A 20,882-nucleotide genomic window follows, 5' to 3' on the forward strand; every position below is an offset into this window, starting at 1 on the left:
GAGAAAGGCAAGGATCTCAAGACTCGGTTTATGGCAGAGACTACAAACTGATGGCCTGTGAGCTGTGTGGGACCCATACATGTATTTTGTTTAGGCTGCATAGTGTTGAAAAATTGGGAGATTTGAGATACATGCTCAGATTTCAGATTTCTCTTTTCTCTCTTTTTGAAAAAAATATGAAGATAAGGCAATGTTGAACATGCACTTCAACATGGGAAGACATTAGCTGGAGGCGACTTGGCTGCCCCTTCATCCAGGACAATGCCCTTGTGTTCGGCACACTCACATGAGGTATTCATAGGTACTAACATCCCACCCATTTTAGTTATTTCCATGACCAGCCTGGCCTCTGTTGGAGGGATTTGAGTTTTCATTCTTTAAGGTTTAGTGCCTAGGTGACAGAGAAGTTTCACTCCACTTGCCAGATTTGATTGTGTGGTATTGATTCCTGTGGGCTGAGTTAAAAAAAAGTTTCTGGGGTTCATTAGAAAAGAGCCACTATTGATTGGTGATGTCTGCCATGGGCATGAGATGGGGGGCTCATTGTCACCTACAGTCTAAAGATCAACCACTAAGCATTTTGAGGAGAAGACCTGTAGGACTTCTTAAGTCAGGTAGAGAGTAGCTTCCAGAATAGCTTGGAAGAAGCAGTGGGCCAGGCTAGCCGAGTTCTAATTCTGATTCTGCCACTATGTAGCCTGGTTGATTATTCCAGTTCACAGTTTCCTCACCTGGGAAATGGGGTTAGTGATCCTTTCTGTATCTACATCATAGGGTTACTATGGGGAACTAAGTATGATGCTATGCATAGAAGGGCTGGGATAACCATAACAAGAATTCCTTTTGTTCTCTTGTGTTGATTTGGTTTAAAATCCTTTCTGAAGTGTGCTCATTATTTAGCAAAATTTGGAAATGGACCTCTACCTAAGACAACTGGTAGATGTAACTTTTAGTTTCTGAGTTGCTAAGGGAATTTTGTAACACACATTTTTTCTTTTATTCGAATGTGGAACTGGAAGGGGAATCTAGAGATCAGGCTATGTCTGTGTAAGGCCTATTTCCTGATTCCAAGAGGTCAGTGTTGAGAGGCAGCTCAAGTGCTGTGACCACCACTTCCTCATTTCCTATTAGATATAATAGTCATCATAGTAATAATGATAATAGCAGATATTTTCTCTGTACTTAGTAGTAGTGAAGACACTTGAGATGGATTATCTCATTTAATCCTTATGATAAACCTATAAAGTATTTACTGTCCCCTAGATTACAGAGGAGCAAACTGAGACTCAAGACATTTAAGTAACCTGTCCATAGTTCATGGTTATAAAATGGCAGAGCTGTGATAAGTATAATCACAGCTAAAGTGTATTGAGCACTCACTGTGTGCCAGTCACTATCCTAAGTGTCGACATGCGCTATTTCATTTGATCTTTGAGTCAACCAGCTTAGGTAGATACTTTATTATCCATGTTTTTGTCCCATGAAGAAAACCCAGGATCAGAGAAGTTAGTCACCTTGCCCAAGGTCACACAGCTCTTGTAACTCATAGGCAGGCAGGCTAACTCCAGTGTCCACTATACTTCATTGTTTTTGTCTTGAGCACAGGATTGCCAGATCTGAGCCTGTGCTGTGTCTGCTGTGCTCCCTGGCCTCTGCAGGCTGTGGCTCCATTGAGCAGCTTCCAGAAGGAGAGGGGGAGATAGACCAGGGGCAGGAAGAATAGAACCATGAGCAAATCTCCAGAGGAAACAACTGTTTAGTGGATCCTTTATTGTCCATAAAGGCCCTATAGGAGCTCTGCCATGTAGGTGCCTCAGAAAAAGAAATGCCAGCGATATAGTTGTACGTACTGCTGCAGTTAGGTAGTTATTTTGTTCCTGAGAAGAGGGGATATGAAGTCTCAGAATTCTACTTGTGAGGCAGAGCCAGAGAAATGCTCTTTCTTTCTGGGGATTTTGCTTCAACAACTATTAAGTCCCTGAGGCAAGACAAACATTCCTGAGGTGTAAGATCCACATCATGGACGGGTGGGAGCTCCCACCAGGGTCCATTGCATCCACCACTGGCCCCAGCTGCAGCCACCTCCCCCAAAGCAGCCAGCCGCTGAGAACAATCCGGTCCATATCAGGAATCAGAAACTGAGTCTCAGAGAGCTTGACTTTGTCAAGAACACACACCGAGTTGGTGAGAGAGCTGAGTCTGGAATCCAGATCCTCTGACATCCACTTCTGGGCTCTTTGCTTCATACATACATGGACAGACAGGTGGATCTAATCAAGCACTATTTATGGAGGGCTCGTCATGCACAAGCATTCTCCAAGCACTTGGTATGTAATAACTCTCATGAGCATATTGGGAGGGACTATTATTATTCCCATTTTACAGATGAAGACACTAAGTTTCACAGATGTTAGAAAGCTTGACCAAGTTTACACAGTAAATGAGTTTGACTTCAAGCCCACGCTCTTAACCGTTACGCTCTGTTGCCCCTTGGTTTTTTTGTGAGTCACCTGAAAAGCCTCTGAATCTGGAAAACTGTTGGAGGTAAGATGTATGGAGGTCAGTGGGAGAGGCAAGACATACTATATTAGAGTTCCTGATGAGGGTCCACTGCTGCCGAAGCAAGAATGGTACCACCATGGGATTTGCTTGAAAAGAAAATGATCTGTTGATTCTCCAGTAGAAGAATAGATCAGTAAAAGTTCTCAACTAGGGTATGTCTTTCTTTTTATTTTTTTTAACATCTTTATTAGAGTATAATTGCTTTACAATGGTGTGTCAGTTTCTGCTTTATAACAAAGTGAATCAGCTATACGTATACATATGTCCCCGTATCTCCTCCCTCTTGCGTCTCCCTCCCTCCCACCCTCCCTATCCCACCCCTCTTCAACTAGGGTATTGTATTCATGGAAATGCCTTTGCCTTTTATGCCACTGAGGAAAAATGTTTCCAATATAGAAATCTGTGAAGACTTAATGAGATAATATTTGAAAGTCAGTTGAGGTACTTGGCAGAGGGGGCTAAGTAAGTTCGAGATATAAATTGTCTCAAATGTTTATCTGTGAAAGGAATCTCATTTTATAACAATGCAGTACGCTGGTAACGGCCATCGGGCACCAAGAAACACTACAGGAAAGCCGTGTTCCCTGGAAACAGATAGGGATCCTGGTGCCACTAGCCCCTTTAAAAAGCTGAGCCAGAGCGGGTTTCACGCAGCAGCTGTGCTTGGGGAGCTCTGGTTGGGGTTGGTGGGAATGCAAGGAACCCTCATGGGCAATTCTGCCAGGCCACAAACTCTAAGAAGTGTTTGTGAATGGAGTGGCTGGTGGTTGTGCAGATGGTACAGCTGAGGCCAAGAGACTGGGGCAGACCAAAAGTCAGCAGCTGCTCCCTTCCTGCCAGTGACCTTCAACTTCCTGACTGAATTTCTTCCCTCTTTTCTGGAGGGAGATCTGCATTCTGCTTACCTGTGAGGAACCCTTCACTACTGTGGGCTTCCTATGAAGTTCTATCAACATAACTGATGGAGACATTTATTTTGTTATTTCCTGAGCCCAACACGTGTGCTAAGTGGTTCATAAAATTAAAATGAACCCTTTCTTCCTGACTGAATTTTTACACATTTATAGGGTGTTCTGCTTTCATTGAAAGCCAATAGGCATCATACCAAAATTACAAAAACAGGTTCTGAAGGGGTGAATTATTTATTTCATAGAAGGAGTTATCTTTGAGTTATTTTAAAGAGTATGTGTTCAGGTCTGTGATGAAAATTATTAGCTTGAATAAAATTTGATATACTCGGCCAAAAAAAAAACCAAACAGGCAGGGGGCGGAATTCCCTGGCGGTCTAGTGGATAGGACTCTGCGCTTTCACTGCCAAGGGTGCAGGTTCAATCTGTGGTCGGGGAACCAAGATCTTGCAAGCCCCGCAGTGCAGCCAAAAAATAAAACAATAAAATTTGATGTACAGGTACTTCGCATTATGGGCGCTAAGTATTTTGATGTCATAACTCCAGCTCTGACACAGAGCTGGGTACATAATAAGCACTCAAATACTTGCTGAATGAATCTTTCTCCAAGTGCCAGGCCTATTTTTCCAACTATTTATTGGGCATTTGTCTTGATATCTTGCATCAACCTCAAAATTTACATACATACATGATCTCACTTCTTTCCCTTAAATACCGTGTCTCCTTCTCCGTGAGTGTACATGTAGAAAGTGTCTAGGGGACTGGATGGCCTTCATTTAAATTCTGGCTGCCTCATTTAGTAATCTGCAACCTTAGGCTCTTTATTAAAGCTCTCTTTGCCTCATTTCCCTCACCTGTAAAATGGGTATGATAATAGTGCCTGCGCTATAAGGTTGTGGTGAGAATTAAATTAGCATGGATCTGGCACGTAGCAACACATAGTAAATGCTGAATGTTAGCATTTCCTATTTTAGCCAACCACTTAGGAACTAACTGTGTTAGGAACTTTGTTGTTAAGCTCACCTTTCCTTTCTTCTCGCTAGATCCAGTCTGACTTCACCTCTCACTGTTTTTGGTCCACCCTAACTCTGCCACAGTACAAGTGCTTCTTATTGCAAAATCCCTTTCCCTTCCAACACAACTTCTGAAGACCAGGGTGTTCTTTCTAAACGGATTATTCCCCTCCCCACCGCTTAGGAGTCACCTTCCTTTGCACAGCAATCCAGACCTTTGATGAACTGCCTTCTGGCTGCAAATCCACATTCCCAGCCCGTCTTCAGCCATTCCACACCTCTCTCCATCTCTACAGTCTAGCCACATTGGACTCCTTTCTGCTTCCGGAAGATACCAGATTTCCACTTCTCTTGGCCTTTGTTACTTTTCTCTGAGATTTCCTTACCTTTCTGGTTTCACCAATATCATCTAGGTGTAGTTTTCTTTCACACAGTCTCATCCTACAGAAAGAATTGCTCCTTCGGGTATACCCCACAGAACTTCATCACCTAACTTGGTTATAACACTTAATCATTTTGCCCCTCTCCACCTACCTTTCTTCCACTACTGGATACAAGCTCCTTTAGGTAGGAACCACAGACCGTGAGGTCTTTAACCATTTCTGTGTTACTAGGGCCTAACACAGGATTGCTGTTCAATAAACTATCTTTTTCTGTTTTTCCTATGGTAAAATTAAAATGTTCTCATCAGAAAAGAAAAACTCTATAGGAATAAATGATTTAGGATGTGAAAATTCCCTGTAATCTGCACCTACTGTTAACTCCTGCCAAGGTTCATGGGCATCATTTCTGACATTTGCCTTGCAAACAACACAATATTTTAAAGTGGAATGGGAGTAAATAATTATGATGATTCCCTATCAAGAACACAGATTTTTTTTTTTTTGTATAACTAGTACTATGGTAGACTTTCTGTTGCAAAGAAAATATAGAAATAGTTGCTTTTATAAAGGAGCAATACTGGGCTTCCCTGGTGGCGCAGTGGTTGAGAGTCCTCCTGCCGATGCAGGGGACACAGGTTCGTGTCCCAGTCCGGGAGGATACCACATGCCGTGGAGCGGCTGGGCCCGTGAACCATGGCTGCTGAGCCTGCGCTTCGCAACGGGAGAGGTCACAACAGTGAGAGGCCCGCGTACCGCAAAAAAAAAAAAAAAAAAAAAAAAAAAAAAGCAATACTGTTATTCTGTCCTACCTTCTATTTTTATAGGATGCCTCTCATAATTTCTCCTCTTCACTTGAGAAAGGGAAACACAGATGCACAAAGAAATGGGAAGGATACTAATTTCTCTTTTGAACCTAAGGGGAAAGCACATGTTTCTACCAAATTTCCATTAGGCTTTGAAGGCAGAACGATTTTTCATTTGGAACCCAAGCAGAATTTCAAAGATGTTCAACGCTGGTACCCTGTCTCTGCGTCACTGCTGAAGGCAGGTGTAAGGCTGGCAGGATCCGAGGGCGGCATGCATGTGCTTCACAGGAGGGCGGTGTGTGGGGCTGGGCGCTTCTCTGGCTGGCCTGGGGGTGAGGTCCATCTGGTCTCCTTCCTCCCCCACTGGTGGCTTAAGGGCTCCCTTTCTGATACCACTCCCTCCTTCTGCTGTCCCTAATGCTGAAATCATCATCTGGTTCTTCACTTGTTCCCACTTCGTTTAATTGTCTCCTTGAAAGCTTATAAAGACTCATTTTGGTGTCTGGCCCATAGCTATATAAAGGCACATATTTTAACCTGATAGTTTAGCTTTTTTTTCCTTTCCTTTTTCCCCCCTGAGTTCGTATGTTCTTCGAAACCACCTTGGCTGGACTGTTAGTCAGGGGTGCTCGTCAGAGGTTTGGAGCCTCTCAAAGGAATCAGTTCAGCTGCCCAGACTCACCGGATTAATTTAAGCCCTCCTGCACGGGCCGCTTGGCCATGTGAGCACAGCTTCGCAGGCTGGGGCAGCAGCAGGACACCCCGCTTGACTTGAGAAACTCCCGCTTGGTCCCCCTCCTTCCTATTCCCGGTTCCTTGCTGTCCTTCCTCCAGTCCACCAATAAAACAAAGAAACCTGAGAAATAATCTCTGAAAGAAGAGACTTCTCGGACCTTGATTGTCACACTGGCCTCGAGCCAAGCCTGAGCCTACCTCAAAATGAACCGAGGATGGGGAGCTACTGGAAGGCAGTCAAAACCCCCGAAAAGTGAGGTCGTGGACAACCCTTACCAGCAACAAACTTACTTGCTCTGCCTTCCTTTTCTTTTACAGGAAAAACGAAAAGTCTAAGACATTAAACTCCAGAATGCCTTGTTCATATATCTAACAAAATTGAGAGAGAATGTGCGTGCACATGTAAATGTGTGTGTGTGTGTGTGTGTGTGTGTGTGTGTGTGTGTGTGTGTGAGAGCATGTTTACAACCTGGCTAGAAAAATTATCCTGGGTCAAAGGTCTTCTCAATTGCTGAAGGTGATGTTTATCATTTTCAAGGCACGCTTGAATTTTTTTTGTTTTTGCGGTACGCGGGCCTCTCACTGTTATGGCCTCTCCCGTTGTGGAGCACAGGCTCCAGACGCGCAGGCTCAGCGGCCATGGCTCACGGGCCCAGCCGCTCCGCGGCATGTGGGATCCTCCCGGACCGGGGCACGAACCCGCGTCCCCTGCATCGGCAGGCGGACTCTCAACCACTGCGCCACCAGGGAAGCCCATGTTTGAATATTTTTACTACTCATATACATGTGTATCCACAAACAGTATTGTGTACTGTTTAGTATGCTATAGTTTTATAAGCAGTATCTCATATTTATGAAATATGATACATACAGTCACAGAAAATGAAGGAGCCAGGATGTCAGTATTCTGCTTATGTGCTTTTTTGATAATGATAGTTTCGTGAAAAGGGTATTTTAATGCATTCTCACTTGAAATGCAGCAGATGCCAACTATGAGGGAATGAAGGTGCTAATTTATAGTTTTTAAAAAATTGTGCACAGAAACTTGAAAGAATGTAAGTGCAAGCTTAGCAATAGAAGGAGAAGTGAAAAGACGCAAAATGGGGGGTGGAGGGGTGGGAATGGAGTCCTTTCGTCTGTAACCAAGGAGGTCTGTAAGAAACCACGGAAGCTTCTGCTAATTTGAAATTCCACCAGCAGAGAAACAAAACTCTGCTGGGTTATTGAAGAAAGGTCTTGGCACCTTATGCACGGGAAATGAAACTTTTCGTTTTGCAGTTGGCTTGTAGATTGGTTACAACCCCTCCCTGGCATGTTTCAAAGGCTGAGGATCCGGCTGTAGTTAAGAGATGTGGTTTGCATACATTGCCTAGTTGACAGCAGCAGATCAACAGTGAAAGGCTAATTAACTAAATGAAGGCAGCAAAGAAGTAAGGTTTTGGCAAATGATAAAGCCATTCATTGAGCCACTTTACTTCTCCTTTAGCTAAATTCTGTTTTTAATTAGCCTCAGGATGTTTTTCTTGCAGCCTTTTAGAAGGAGTTTCTTTCCCTTGTCAGGTGTTGCATCCCAGAGTCAGATGTGGTGAGGAGAGGAAAACCTCAGCACATCCACCACAAAGCAGGAGTTACCAGGCATCTCTCGCGCTGTCCCTTCCCCTCCCTGCACTCACAGCCTTAGAGGCCGAGGCCTTCCTGTGGGAGAGCTGGCTTCTCCTGCTGGACCAGCTACAGTTAGTTGTTGACTTGGAGGATAATTCTGAACACATGCAGATTCATCTTGCTGGAGCCCAAGCTCTGGATTTCCTTACTTCCAGCTGATCCATAGGAAGCATTCAACCTTGGATGTGATCAGATCAGCCCAGCAACCCACAAGCGAATTGAGTCAGATGCCGTTCTTCTTTTGCTCCATACTTCTCTTTTTTCCTGCCCCATTTCTTGGAACTTTGTAGGCCTTTGTAGCTTTTGTCTAAATGGCCAGAAAGCATGTGTCTATTTATAAACAGGAAGACTGAGGCAAAGTTAGTATTTTAGCCAAGCTCATGTGGGGATTGTGGAGAAGGACAAAGATTGTCAAATCTCCTGGGGCTTGGCTGAGAACTGGGCCAGAACTACTGGGTTGGGATGTTAATTTAGTCCACAGAATGGGGGATGGTGGATACGATGCTCACGGCAGAAGATGTGTCTGGTGAACGAGACTGGTAGGTCATTAGAATTTAGAGAAGACCGTGAGGAGAATGAAGGAGTAAGCTATAGGAGTAGTGGCAACTAGATTTCACTTAGAGGGGACTGGGTATTTGTAGAAGTGAGACAACAACAAATACAGTGACCACGTCTTTTAGAAGTCTTGATGTTATGACTTCTCTCTGCTCTTCCTGTTCTTTCAACCTGTTCAGTCAGTGCAGGCTAATAAACTTTCAAGGCCTGGCTTGGCCCTCCTGACTCCTCCAACTTCCCTCCACCCACCCCTATGCTGAGTTCAGTGGCTCACGGGCCCCTGTGATGATGAATTTTATGTGTCAGCTTGACTGGCCTAAGGAATGCCCAGATAGCTGGTAAAACACAGTTTCTGGGTATGTGTGTGATGGTGTTTTATTTGAATAGGTAGATGGAGTAAAGAGGATTGCTTTCACCAGTGTGGGTGGCGTTGTCCAATCCACCTGATAGAATAAAAAGGCAGAGGAAGGGTGAATTTGCTGTCTACTTGAGCGGGGACATCCATTCTCTCCCACCTTTGGACATTGGTGCTCCTGGTTCTTGAAACTTCGGACTTGGACTGGATCTTACACCATGGGCTCCCCCCAGTTCTTGCGCCCTCAGACTGACCAGGACTTACGCCACTGGCTGCCCTGGTTCTCAGGCCTTCAGGTTTGGACTGGGACTACACCACCTGCTTTCCTGGGCCTCCAGTTTGTAGACAGCAGATCGTGGGACTTCTCAGCCTCTCTGATAGCATGAGCCAGTCCTCATAAAATATCTCCTATATGTCTATATATCTCCTGTGGCTCTGATTCTTTTTCCTTTCTTTTTTAAAACATCTTTATTGGAGTATAATTGCTTTACAGTAGTGTTAGTTTCTGCTGTATAACAAAGTGAATCAGCTATACATATACATATATCCCCATATCCCCTCCCTCTATCATCTCCCTCCCACCTTCCCTATCCCACCCCACTAGGTAGACACAAAGCACTCGAGCTGATCTCCCTGTGCTATGTGGCTGCTTCCCACTAGCTATCTATTTTACGTTTGGTAGTGTATATATGTCCATGCCACTCTCTCACTTCATCCCAGCTTACCCTTCCTCCTCCCCGTGTCCTCAAGTCCATTCTCTACGTCTGCGTCTTTATTCCTGTCCTGCCCCTGGGTTCTTCACAACCTTTTTTTTTTTTTTGATATTCCATATATATGTGTTAGCATACAGTATTTGTTTTTCTCTTTCTGACTTACTTCACTCCGTATGACAGTCTCTAGGTCCATCCACCTCACTACAAATAACTCAATTTCCTTTCTTTTTATGGCTGAGTAATATTCCATTGTATATATGTGCCACATCTTCTTTATCCATTCATCTGTTGATGGACATTTAGGTTGCTTCCATGTCCTGGCTATTGTAAATAGGGCTGCAATGAACATTGTGGTACATGACTTTTTGAATTATGGTTTTCTCAGGGTATATGCCCAGTAGTGGGATTGCTGGGTCATATGGTAGTTCTATTTTTAGTATTTTAAGGAACCTCCATACTGCTCTCCATAGTGGCTGTATCAATTTATATTCCCACCAACAGTGCAAGAGGGTTCCCTTTTCTCCACACCCTCTCCAGAATTTATTGTTTGTGGATTTTTTGATGATGGCCATTCTGACTGGTGTGAGGTGATACCTCATTGTAGTTTTGATTTGCATTCCTCTAATGATTAGTGATGTTCAGCATCCTTTCTTGTGTTTGTTGGCAATCTGTATATCTTCTTTGGAGAAATGTCTATTTAGATCTTCTGCCCATTTTTGGATTGCGTTGTTTGTTTTTATGATATTGAGCTGCATGAGCTGCGTGTATATTTTGGAGATTAATCCTTTGTCAGTTGCTTCGTTTGCAAATATTTTCTCCCATTCTGAGGGTTGTCTTTTTGTCTTGTTTACGGTTTCCTTTGCTGTGCAAAAGCTTTTAAATGTCATTAGGTGCCATTTGTTTATTTTTGTTTTTATTTCCATTTCTGTAGGAGGTGGGTCAAAAAGCATCTTGCTGTGATTTATGTCATAGAGTGTTCTGCCTATGTTTTCCTCTAAGAGTTTTATAGTGTCTGGCCTTACATTTAGGTCTTTAATCCATTTTGAGTTTATCTTTGTGTATGGTGTTACGGAGTGTTCTAATTTCATTCTTTTACATGTAGCTGTCCAGTTTTCCCAGCACCACTTATTGAAGAGGCTGTCCTTTCTCCACTGTATATTCTTGCCACCTTTATCAAAGATAAGGTGACCACATGTGCCTGGGTTTATCTCTGGGCTTTCCATCCTGTTCCATTGATCTATATTTCTGTTTTTGTGTGTTGCTCTGTTTCTTTGAAGAACCCTTACTAGTACACCCACTGAGCACAGTGGTGTATTTCTTTCCCAGGAGAGATGGCAATTTTCTGCTTTTATTCTTACTTGAGGTAGTGAGCTCCTTAAAAGGACAGAGACCATATGATCATCTTTGTTTCCTTGACCAATTTATTGAACAATAGCGCCAGGCACTGTGACGGCTGCTTGTCATATTGCTTCAATGAATCCTCACCACAACCCAGTGAAGTAGTACCCTAATTCACATTATAAGGGAACTGGGCTCGAAGGGATTAAAATAATTTGCTCAAGGTCACACAACTAGTAGGTAGTGGAGTCAGGATGCGCTCTTGATCATGATGCTACTCACTTCCCTAGTGGACCCTCAAGAAACATTTGCTGAATTGAACTGGTAATTTGTATGGTGCTTATTTTATTGCATGTAGTGGGTGCTTAATTACTTGATTTCAAAACCCATTCAAGCTGAAAAGCCATGTAATCATCTAAGGGAGCCATTTCTCATAGATCCTAATATGAATAGGGGCAAAAAAAAAAAAAAAAAAAAACCCACAGTGTTACCACCAGGTAAGCAAAATGGTTACATGTCTCTGCAGGTGGTGGTGGATTCTGAAGACATGTGGTTTTTACTGGCTGAGGTAACTACACTTTATTATTTCATTATCTTCTCTTTATTACTGAAAAAATGTTGAAGGAAGAATCCCTTCTTCTGGGAGGAGGGTGGATCTGAAAGGAGGAGAAGTGGAAGGGAAGAGAAGCTTCTTTTTATGAAGTTAAGACTCATGAATCTATCTGTCTGTGGCAGAGGGGCCATCAGCACAATGGTCTTTCAGGGGCAAAGGCTGTAAACTTGGTTATGAGAGACCCTCAGAGGTGCAGAAGAGGCTGGTGAAAGTGTTATTACCTCAACCGACAGATCTCCATCTTCACTCTGGTGTGACCCCCACTCCCACCCAAAGAACTCTTCTTCCCGGGACCCCCGTCTCATCTGCTTACACCGAAATGCAGAACCACCCTCGTTCGAGGGACAGTCCAAAACCCCTAAACAACCCCCAGGTCGTTTCAGTCCCTAGTCATTTTAAACCCTTTTGTAACCTGCAAAAGAAAGGAACCTGAGTTAAAAAGGAAGCTGCTGAGTTTGGCTCTGAGCCAGTTTGCCTTCACACCCGCGCCCCCCAACTTCTTACTCTGGACTTTTAAGCAGAAAGACATCCTGAGTCAGATTCCATGGGGTAGTAGTTAGGAATGAGACTGTGAAATTAAGAAAGGAGTCTTAGCTTTCATGACATTCCAAGTTCAATTATATCTCTCTTCAAACACTCAGCACTTGGCCTTAGGGTGAGCTTGCTTGGGCCCCCTTTGTGTGCACCCCTGCAGCCCTGAGTTACGACCATGGGCTTAAATTCTCATCGAAGGCTGGCTGGCTCCTCCCAAGATGGAAGACAAGTCAGTGAAGTAAGTGAGTGAATACTTCATAGCGCCTCGGGCCAGGGGAGGTGTCTGCTCTGCTCCCCGTGCCCCCTCCTTTCCCACCCGCCTTGGGAAGGACAGTGCCTCACCTACTCAACAGCCCAGGGACAGGTATGAAGAATAGAGAGGGAGAGAAGAGCAGGGGGAGAGGAACGGATCAAGCCCTCACCTCTCCTGGAATACTTAGCCCCAGTCTCTGTCTTTTTCACGGGCTGCTACATTGAGCAGAGTGATTTCTCCTAACCCAGGTATAAGCAAAGAAAACATTGATACCTTTTCCCAGCTCAGCTGAGGTGAATCAACTCAACAAAAAGCAGGAGGCAGAAGAGCTCAAAGTATTTTCCTAGTAGTGCTCTCTCTTTAAGGTGATAATGAAAGCTGCCAGTGTTGAGACCTACTGTGTGTTGAGCACAGGCTAGGTTTCTGACAAATAGGAATCCACGTAAGCCTCCTTTTTACACAGTTCAGATAATTGTGGCTCAGAAAAATAGTGACTTTGCCCAAGGCTCAGCGTGGGGCCCAGGTCTCTGTTTCATGTGCCTCCTTTCCAAGCCTCCTGCTACCAGTACTGCTCTTAGATCTGAGCAAGAGGGATCCCTGCCCTGGGCCCCAGGCTTTAGCGGGCCCCTCCCAGGAGGTAAGGAGTCTGGGGAACCGGGAAGCTCTGCCTACCCAGGGCCCACCTTTCCCCCCTCCCAGGCCCCCTTACATTTTAGATGTAAGGATACCTCTGGATACCTAGGCCTCGAGCTTCCTCACCAGAGAGTCCCAGCTGGAGTTGCCAGATGTAGCAAATAAATACAGGCTGACCAGTTAAATTTGAATTTTAGATACAGCAAATTTTTTAGTATAAACATGTCCCATGAAATACTTAGGACATGCTTAATGCTAAAAAGCTCTTCATTATTTATCTGAAATTCCAATTTAACTGCATCTCGCATGCTTTCTGGCAGCCCTAGCCCCAGCCCACTTCCAGGATGTGGCTGTGTGGGCGGCACGTGCACAGAGCTTGGATGTGCACACTTGGGTGTCCAAAGGCAGGCAGGCAAGGCCCCTCCTCTCAGGGCTGGAAGGAGCCCAAGAAGGGGGTAAAGGGGGCCGACTGGGACCCTCCACTTGCACCCTTGTTAAGGGTGTGCCTGCTCCCCAGACCCCACGTAAAGCATAGATTGCTGTATCGTCTCTCTTAAACGCCATTTGCAATTTCCATAGTCATTTGAGTTCCCAGAACATGACCCCTTTTGTTTTCCTCACCTCCAGCTGGATCAGGGGCGAGGGGGTAGAACAAGCTACTCAGAATCCCAGTCTAAGGGCTGTTTCCATGTTGACGCAGTTGGCTTCACGGGGCTCTCAGTCTGTGAAATGGAGAAGCTGCTGGATGTGAGGGTTAACGTTTTCAGCGTTCCTGAGTAAAAGGTTCCTGACCATGAATGAGGTGCTTCACCTCTCTGAGGTCGTTTTCTTTCATTCGTAACATGTGAGAAATACCCCAGCCTCCTGGAGTGGGCACGAGGGTAAAATGAATTAACACGTGAAAGCATCTAAGCATTTGAGGTGTCAAGCCTCATAAACGCAGTTGGGTCTGAACAGTCAGGAACAGACCCCTCTCATTTTTGTTTTTAAGGCTCAGCTGGACCACCCACACATCTGTTTCCAGCCTGGGGGCCCTTGGATCTTCCGTGAGACCGAGATGGCTCCTGAGTCATAAGTGATGTCACCTCCATCCAAGCCTCCTGGAGCATTTTGTTAAATGAACCTGGGGCAGCGCCTTCCAGAACAGTCTGACTCTAGGTTTGCAACTCAAAATTACACTACACCACAGGACCTATGAGATGACTTCTGTCTAGAGGACAAGGCGGACCCGTCCCACCAAGATAGGGCTAAGTCACTCATCAGAACACACGTCTGAATTATTCCCCTGAACTTTATGAAGACTGCTAAGATCAAGTCTTACTAAGAATGATTAAATAAACAAAAACCTGACTTCTTTCCAGTGCCAGTTGAATGCTCTTTCTTGAGCACAAGTAGCAAAAAATGAAAAGAGAAAAGCAAATCATTCCCAACACGGGGCACGGAGTTTCCCTGGTCTTCTCTAGTCCATGTTCTCACATCTTCCTAATTCCTCTCTCCCTTTTCCCTCCATCTCCTTCCTCCTGCTTCTTCTCCTCCCAACAAATGAACTTGTAATCATCAGTTAGCAATCCTCAGGAAAATCTTCAAGAGGAAGGCGGTGTATTGTGAAGCAGGAAACAAGGACTCTGGTATCAGAAAGACTTGGGTCCCAGCTCTGCCATCTCCTGGCTGTGTCATCACAGGTAAGCTACTGAACCTTTCTGAGTCTCAGTTTTCTCTTGTAACAGTGGATAATACTACCTACTTTCACTTAGCACAGTGCCTGGCACCTAGAAGGTGCTTGTTAACTGGTGCCCATTGTTATTGAAGATGATGCTTAATATATATAAGATCATACTTTATGCTCAATAAAGCATAAACACATGAATGAATGAATGAAACACTTCCTGAAAAGTTACCTTTTCAAATTTTCCAGTGTCACAAAAGCAGAGGTCAGCCAAAGGAGTAACTTGGGGGTTTCTTCCAGCCCTGAGTCCCCAGGTCGGAGGGCTCCTTTGAGCCTCTGGCTTTTGTGACTCAGTCTCCAGCGTGGTCTGACAGTGTGAGACACACCTTGCTCTGCTGGCTCACTGTGCTTGTCTGTCCCCACCTCCTCCATCCATCATTGATCTGGCTCACGTTTACCCGTAACCATCCTTGATTACCTGCAGGACTAAACAAGTAGGCAGCCATCATTAAGAAATCACAGGCGCATACCTTTCAGATAGGATAATCACCCCACCGGCTGGTACCAGTGCCCCAACAGGCTTCCCCGCTGTGGCCCACTATGCCAACAGTTCCACCCGCCAGAGGTGAAAACAATTCTACTTTTCAGGGCTGGAGAAGACTGATTTTATGCAGCAAAATCCATTCAGTTATTCAGGACGCTGCTGTCTTTTTTTAGTTCAATTATTCAGGGGTTTCTGAGTACACGATTGTAAATTCAGCATTGGCTGGTCCTAAAGCTTAGACCTGACTGGTTGAGATTCAACTTGTTCAGTGTGTTTCTCAAACATGACAGTGAATCTGGACAAGAGAAACACATCCTTTTGGCAGAGAATCAAGTACAGAGAAATTTATCTTTGAAAACTTTTGATTCACAACCTCTAGCTAATACAAATAGAGTGCTTACTTTCATCATGATCCTTTCCCTTTCAAACCAACACTGGCAGAAAGATTTTTGGAAATCAGTAAACAGCCATCCCTGTATAATGAGTACATTTATTTCAGATAAATTCCTCTCTTTATCTCCTACTAAAATAGTACCCCCATGTCCTCTCTTGAATATTTAAATTGAGGGTAACGTGCTTGTCTACCACGGTACCACGTTTCCTGGTTTCAGATGAGAAAGTAACCTGAGGATGAGGTAACAGGGATTCCATGTTATCTTTTGGAGAACAGAGAAGCATGTGGTTTCCTCTCAGAAAGCACGTCTTGACTGCTGGTGGTAAGTTATTTAACACTCACCACCGGTCTCCGTCCCCTGTGCTGCGTTTTAATGAGAGCTTCTGGAAAGTGATACCTCGTTACTTCTCTTGGCTCATTTATCCACTCAAACATTCATTGAGCATCTCATAGGTGATTTGGGGTTGGACAGTGGGGATACAGCAATATACAGATCCCAGTCCCTGCCCTTGGAAGGCCTACAGTCAGTGCAAGAGACAGATATTAAAAAAGAAAAAAAAATCACACAAAATATCTAAATTTACTCACTGCGATAAATGCTTTGTTGCCAGAATAACAGTAAAGAAAAAAGCATACGATAAGGAACTTAAGATGGTAAACTGTTCCAAGAAGATGTTGACAAAGTCATGAATTGAGTAGTTATTATTTTTGGTATTTCTAGACCCTTGCCCATGGCCTAGCACATTGTCAGTCTATTGTGTGAATGAAGACTCTTTTATGAGGCCCTTTTTACTCCAGAGTCTCCAGTTTTAACAAGTAAAAACTTATACATATTGTTTGAGTTCCTAACATGGACCAGGCACTGTTCTAGTTCTTTATGTCTATTAGCCTATTCACCCCTCCCTCAAGGTTCTGAGGTGGGTACTAGCTATGCCTTCATTACATAGATAAGAAAATCAATACACAAAGGGGCTAAGGCATTTCATCGAGGTCACACACTTAATACAAGTTACTGCTTGCTAGAGTATGGATTTGAACCTTGATCAGCAGACCTCAGAATCTCAACCTCTAACCAGTGTGCAGCACTACTTCTTGTAAAATTACTGAGCTCTGCAATGACTCCAGGAACGTGACGAGCTGCAGTGAAGTAAAAGAAACAAATGTAAATAGCATGTCTTCCCCCAGTTACTAGCACTGAGGGTTACAAGAGAGCAAGAGAGAAATAGCACAGCTTATAACAACTCACTCCCTATCACCTGCCCCCAGGTTCTTCCTTTGCTAAATCCCTTTCTTTGGCCCAAAGCAGGCATCTCCTTCCATGACTCCATAGAAGTCCGCATTCTCAGGGCCAACTAGCTCTGGTTGGTGGCTTTGGGGGTTCCTGGAAGAATCCACACACTGCAGCCACTACAGTGCCTCACCTTGCGTGGATGGCTAGCAGATGCCCCTTCGCCAGAGTGAGCAGCCTCAGCATCACCATCACCTCTCCTTCCTCTGCAGGTGGCTCTTCTCTCTTCTACGTGCTTCTAGCTACACATGAAGTTGCGGGGGACACAACAGTTTGGGCCCTGGGTGCCAGACTGGATTGAACTCACTTGGAGTCAACACAATCTGCTTGTCTAGACCTTCAACCCCTTCCTGGATCAGGGAGAATGGGATTCCCCCTCCTTCGCTCTCAGGCCAATAGCAGGGAGCATCTGAGGAAATCGTCACTGCGAGTACCCATCTTCCAGGAAAACAGCCTACCCCTCCCACTATGAGTTACTGTAACCTCCCCATTCTCCAGACTCATTCGTTTCCCTTTTTTTTTTTTTTTTTTTTTTAATTTGTGTGCCTATCCCCTTACTTGGGAATTCATACTCCATCATCAACTTTCCTGCTCTGGGTGTATATATGTACGTGAACTGGATTTACTTTAGGTGTAGCTGACTAGTCTGTGACCCTCCTACCACAGCCAGTGTGCTGTACCTTAGGGCAAGAGCTGGAGAAAAGCTAATGTCTTGCAGAGGCGAAAAGGAAATCTGAGGACTTTGATTTCGAGCCCTAAGGACTGATCCTTGGAAAACACAGTTCACCATCTCTTTGAGTTGTGGAGGTATTAAGTCAAAGCAGTTGCAAATTCCATTTGTTCAAGTCCTGTGATAAAAAGGCTTTGTTTATAATATCTGAAAATTAGTAAACTTAGAATATGCAAGTGAAGAATTTTGTCATGTCAAAGCTTCTAGCATTTCTTTGTGCTACAAGAGGTGGAGATATGGGGGAAAATATAACCTGTTTTTATGGAAGACTGACCTCCTTGGGCCTTTTGATTTTGCTAAGGGAAGTGAAGGTCCTATCCTGGAAGAAAGGCTTTAGACGTGAACTCCAAACAGCTAAAATGGCACAAGTTATTTTCATGGACTGGCCCCTGCCCAGCGCGGCCCCTCGCGGCTCACTCCGTGCCTCGCGCAGCCCTCGACCACCCCGTTGCCCGCGCCGCGGCCTCCACCTCTCCGGGGCCCCTCTTCTTCCCACCGCGCCCCACTTCCCTCTCCGGTCCTCTTTGTCCCCGCTGCCTCGGAGTGCTCCTCGCTCCCCTCCTTCCCTCGGCCGCTTCGGCCAGTCCCGTGCCCGGTGTGGACCCCCACCCCCTTTCGGACCACCGCTGCCCTGGGCCCCCGGCTCCTGCCAGCAGCATCCACGCGCCGTCTGCTCCCTTCCAATCACTCCTCTTTCCCTCGGTTTCCACTCCTCGTCCCCATTCCTTCCTAGTGGGTCCCCCGATCCCTCTACCCCACTCCGCCTTCCCCCACGAGTGTCCCTTTCTTGGAGGCACCTAACCCAGCAGGTAATCTGCACGATTGCCTCCGAAGAGCTGGGAGCTGGGAGCCCCGTGTACACCTGTGGTGTTTTCCAGGAGGGGTATGGGGGCCTGACCTTTCACAGGAGGGGAAGATGGCGGAAGAGTAAGACGCGGAGATCACCTTCCTCCCCACAGATACACCAGAAATACATCTACACGTGGAACAACTCCTACAGAACACCTACTGAACGCTGGCAGAAGACCTCAGACCTCCCAAAATGTGCGCGAGGAGAGGGGATTAAGAGCGCTGCTTAAAGGAGCTCCAGAGACGGGCGCGAGCCGCGGCTAAAAGCGCAGACCCCAGACACGGGCATGAGACGCTAAGGCCGCTGCTGCCTCCACCAAGAAGCCTGTGTGCGAGCACCGGTCACTCTCCACACCTCCCGTCCAGGGAGCCTGTGCAGCCCGCCACTGCCAGGGTCCCGGGATGCAGGGACAACTTCCCCGGGAGAAAGCAGAGCGCGCCTCAGGCTGGTGCAACGTTATGCCGGCCTCTGCCGCCGCAGGCCCGCCCGCACTCCGTGCCCCTCCCTCCCCCCGGCCTGAGTGAGCCAGAGCCCCCGCATCAGCGGCTCCTTTAACCCCGTCCTGTCTGAGCGAAAAACAGACGCCCTCCAGCGACCTACACGCAGAGGCGGGGCCAAATCCAAAGCTAAAACCCGGGAGCTGTGCAAACAAAGAAGAGAAAGGGAAATCCCTCCCAGCCGACTCAGAAGCAGCAGATTAAAGCTCCACAATCAACTTGATGTACCCTGCATCTGTGGAATACATGAATAGACAACAAGTCATCCCAAATTGAGGAGGTGGACTTTCAGAGCAAGATTTATGATTTTTTCCCCTTTTCCTCTTTTTGTGAGTGTGTATGTGTATGCTTCTGTGTGAGATTTTGTCTGTATAGCTTTGCTTCCACCATTTGTCCTAAGGTTCTATCCGTCCGTTTTTTAAAAAAATTTTTTCTTAATAATAATTTTTTAATTTAATAACTTTATTATATTTTACTCTTTTATTTTACTTTATCTTTCTTTCTTTCTTTTTTCTTTCCTTCCCTCCTTCCTTCCTTCCTCCCACCATCCCTCCCTCCCTCCCTCCGTCCTCTTTCTTTCCTTCTTTTCTTCTTTCTTCCTTCCTTCCTTTCTTTCTTCCTACTTCTAATAATTCTTTCTCTCCACTTTTTCTCCCTTTTATACTGAGCCGTGTGGATGAAAGGCTCTTGGTGCTGCAGCCAGGAGTCAGTGCTGTGCCTCTGAGGTGGGAGAGCCAACTTAAGGACACTGGTCCACAAGAGACCTCCCAGCTCCATGTAATATCAAATGGTGAAAATCTCCCAGAGATCTCCATCTCAACACCAGCACCTAGCTTCACTCAACAACCAGCAAGCTACAGTGCTGGACACCCTATGCCAAACAACTAGCAAGAAAGGAACACAACCCCACCCAATAGCAGAGAGGCTGCCTAAAATCATAATAAGTCCACAGACACCCCAAAACACACCACCAGACCTGCCCACCAGACAGACAAGATCCAGCCTCATCCACCAGAACACAGGCACTAGTCCCCTCCACCAGGAAGCCTACACAACCCACTGAACCAATGTTAGCCACTGGGGACAGACCCCCAAAACAACAGGAACTACGAACCTGCAGCCTGCAAAAAGGAGACCCCAAACACAGTAAGATAAGCAAAATGAGAAGACAGAAAAACACACAGCAGATGAAGGAGCAAGATAAAAACCCACCAGACCTAACAAATGAAAAGGAAATAGGCAGTCTACCTGAAAAAGAATTCAGAATAATGATAGTAACGATGATCCAAAATCTTGGAAATAGAATAGACAAAATGCAAGAAACATTTTACAAGGATCTAGAAGAACTAAAGATGAAACAAGCAATGGGGAACAACACAATAAGTGAAATGAAAAATACTCTAGATGGGATCAAAAGCAGAATAACTGAGGCAGAAGAACGGATAAGTGACCTGGACGATAAAATAGTGGAAATAACTACTGCAGAGCAGAATTAAGAAAAAAGAATGAAAAGAACTGAGAACAGTCTCAGAGACCTCTGGGACATTAAATGCACCAACATTAGAATTATAGGGGTTCCAGAAGAAGAAGAGAAAAAGAAAGGGACTGAGAAAATATTTGAAGAGATTATGGTTGAAAACTTCCCTAATATGGGAAAGGAAATAGTTAATTAAGTCCAGGAAGCACAGAGAGTCCCATGCAGGATAAATCCAAGGAGAAATACACCAAGACACATATTAATCAAACAGTCAAAAATTAAATACAAAGAAAGCATATTAAAAGCAGCAAGGGAAAAACAACAAATAACACACAAGGGAATCTCTATAAGGTTAACAGCTGATCTTTCAGCA

At 45.2% G+C, this 20,882-nt stretch overlaps 1 long non-coding RNA gene across 1 annotated transcript in view; it reads left to right on the plus strand.

Annotated features, from left to right (window-relative positions):
* LOC141278966 (uncharacterized) overlaps positions 1-17,922 on the plus strand; it is a 60,570-nt gene extending 42,648 nt beyond the window's left edge. Inside the window, exons 2-5 of the long non-coding RNA XR_012332488.1 lie at positions 11,557-11,598; positions 12,285-12,415; positions 14,055-14,745; positions 17,168-17,922. This is a non-coding gene — a long non-coding RNA (uncharacterized lncRNA). The remainder of the gene's footprint in view (positions 1-11,556; positions 11,599-12,284; positions 12,416-14,054; positions 14,746-17,167) is intronic.
* The last annotated feature ends 2,960 nt before the right edge of the window (positions 17,923-20,882 follow it).

Source organism: Tursiops truncatus, chromosome 6 (genome assembly GCF_011762595.2).
Source record: "Tursiops truncatus isolate mTurTru1 chromosome 6, mTurTru1.mat.Y, whole genome shotgun sequence".
Lineage (NCBI taxonomy): Eukaryota > Metazoa > Chordata > Mammalia > Artiodactyla > Delphinidae > Tursiops > Tursiops truncatus.